General features: G+C 36.7%; 1 non-coding gene across 1 annotated transcript; it reads right to left on the bottom strand.

The window, feature by feature from the left end:
• Window positions 1-238: 238 nt before the first annotated feature.
• LOC116668774 lies at window positions 239-345 on the bottom strand. The gene has a single exon (XR_004326011.1). It is a non-coding gene; the product is annotated as a U6 spliceosomal RNA (small nuclear RNA).
• Between the last annotated feature and the right edge of the window lie 2737 nt (window positions 346-3082).

The raw sequence follows: 3082 nt of genomic DNA, 5'->3' as shown, positions 1-3082 counted from the left end.
CCAATTTTCCATTACAAGAGTAAGGAGATTGAGGAATGACGATGCAATGTAATGAAACCTCTACAGATTAGCTGTATTTTTGAAATCTTATTTCACATGTATCTAATTTGCTACTTTAACAATTTTTAAGCATAAATTCTGTGGTATTAATTACATTCACAACGTTGTGCAACCATCACCAACATCTATTTCCAAAATTTTTTATGACTTTAACAAAATCTCTGGACCAAATAAACAGTAAAAAAAAATAAAGTACACAAATGTACATGTTATTCTTGCACAAAGGTCATGCTAAGCTTCTCTGCATCACTGCAATTTTTGTATATGTGCTACTGAAGTAAACACTTGAGTGGTTCTTCTCAAAGTAATTCCCATGTAAAGCTTCAGGAATTCCATCAAATGGAGAGATGGCGTTCTACTGAGTTAATATTAAGAAGAATTTGGATTTGGGGTTTGAGCTCTGAGTCCTGTCTCCTTGCTAGCTGACCTCTCAGTAAAGCTCTTACTTTTCTCAAAAGCCAGTGTGATAGCTTTGGCTTCTATGCAAGTCAGACAACAAGCCCTTATCTGTAAGAACAGTGACAAATTTACTGAACATAAATTAATATGCATTAGTTAGGTGCATTTTGTTATATGATCACACAGAGAGATTTTCATCATGGGGCTATGAAACAACTTTTTTTCTAATTTACTGATTTTTTGCCTTTTTTCCACACAAACCGTTCCATTGTCTTCCATTCTCTTTCATTACTTAGGAAGCCAAAATTATACATATATACAAATAAATATATTATGAATATATATATAACTTAATTATGTATTGTAAGTTATATATGTAATTTGTCTATGTTCCTAGATAACGCATTGTTTGGCTATTTTTATATATCTCACTTTGCTTCATATTTCACTTGGCATTAGTTTCTTAAAGTTGATATATGTATGTGGAATGTATGTAATATATCCACTTTTCAAGAGATGGATTGAGCTGCTTTCACTGTTGAAAAATTTATACACACAGGAACTTGTGTGTGTGTATATAAATAAATACACATACATACATACATATATATACATACATAGAATAAACATCAATACGTATTAAGTATACAGAGTTAAACTTTTTATTAATGCTAAAAATGTATTTGAGGAAATGTGTTTAAAAGCTAAAAAAATAAAAATAAAAATGGAAAACAGAAGTAATGTCATCCAAAGTTCCGAAAAGAGCTGAGTAGAAGGCTCTAGAAGAGAGAACAGACAATACCAGGAGGAAAATATATTAAAGAAATGATATAAAAAATGCTTAGAAACTAAACCACATATTTATATTTGAAGATTATACTCAATGACCAAAATGGAAAAACAAACAAACAAACACAGAAAGTTTTCACAAAAATTTAAACATTAAGAATAAAGAGATCTGAAAAGCTTATTGAATGTGACAAAAACAAAGTTATTTATGCAAGAAAAGAAGTGGATTTAAATTGGACTTTCTGTCGGGAAAGGCAGTTTCCTTGTGCCTGCCATCCTTCCGCCCTCACTGGGTCACTCAGGACTGGGCCTGGGGCTTGCAACACTTTCTGACCAAGAGATAGAGAACCCACACAGCCTGTGCGGGGCTTATCACCTCATGTGGCAGTATCTTACCCTGTTTCAGGCTTAACGGATGCTCTTTTGTCTGCTTGAAGTGCGTACAACATATGATGCCTGACAACCCCACTGTCACATCTGTCCTCATCAGGGAGGGTGCATGTAGACAAATTGCCCTGGGTTGGCTCCAAGAGAGACCCGCTCACCCTGAGGGACCAATGCCCACTATTTAAGGTGATCTCACTCTATCTCTTTCGCATGTGAGTAAGTGTTGTTTCATCCATTGCTTGACTGGGTTGTGTTCTTATGACTCTGATACTACGATGCTGCGGGTGGAGGTGTTGAGAGTCCTCCCCTGGGACTGGTAACCAGTGCACAGTAATCTCCTAGATGCTTTCCAGTGGCAACATTCGATGGTGGTAGAAAATGTAGTGGTGGTAGAAAACGTAACTGTGATTTCAAAGTTTGTATTCTTATTTTATTATGATTTTAAGAAAAATGTGAACAGCGGTGGCCTAAAAAGTATAAAATTATGAGTGTAACTGGAAATTTTAATAGTTGAGAAGATGTTTGAGAATATAGGTAGGCATGTATTTATCTTAAAATTTGTAGAATTACAAGATATATTGAATACATATTGCTTCAAAGTATGTTTGAGTATAATATCTAAAAATATAACATTAAAACTCTTACCAAAAGTACAACTAAAAGGAGTAATAATTTGTTTATTAAACGTTGGGTCAAAGAAATAATGTAAATAATCTAAATCCTCAGTGTTCATATGATATCTACTGGATATTGTCTAAAGTTGTTAAGATTCTGCACCCAGTTCGGATTCCATTCAATTCCAGTGTGTCTGGGGACCGTGATTCCCCACACCACCAAGCAATTCTAGGACACCAGCTGGGTGTCCTACAATTCAACTCAATTCTGATACTGTCTACCTGAAGGTAGTAACAGATCCCACAGGTTAAGGACTCAGTCCTGTAACACTGAACTTCACCTCTACTTCAGATGTTAGTTGCAAGTCCAGATTGTTACCTGTGCTTCTGACCAACTAGCTGTAGATTGGAGATTCTAACCACCTCCTCTTTGGGTTCCATTAATTTGCTAGAGCTGCTTACAGAACTCAGGGAACACTTAACTTGACTCCCAATTTATCATGAAAGGATATAACTCAGGAACAGCCAAGTAGAAGAGATGCCACATGGAAGCAATGCCTAGGGCACAGTTTGGAGAAAGGGTGAGGTGTTTCCATGCCCTCTCTGAGTGCACTGCTCTCCCTAAATCTTCATGTGTTCACCACCCTGGAAGTTCTCCAAATCCTATCCTTTTTGGCTTTGATGGAGGCTTCATTACACAGCCCCCCTCACCTCCCAGGCAGATGGGGATGGAAATGAAAGTCTTGACCCTCTAATCACACAGTTGTGTCCCTGGGCAGCCAGTACCCATCCTTGGATGTGGTTCAATATACCCTCAGCAATATGACAAAAAC

This window comes from Camelus ferus, chromosome 14 (assembly GCF_009834535.1).
Source record: "Camelus ferus isolate YT-003-E chromosome 14, BCGSAC_Cfer_1.0, whole genome shotgun sequence".
Classification (NCBI taxonomy): Eukaryota; Metazoa; Chordata; class Mammalia; order Artiodactyla; family Camelidae; genus Camelus; species Camelus ferus.
This window is presented reverse-complemented; position numbering and strand designations above follow the sequence as displayed.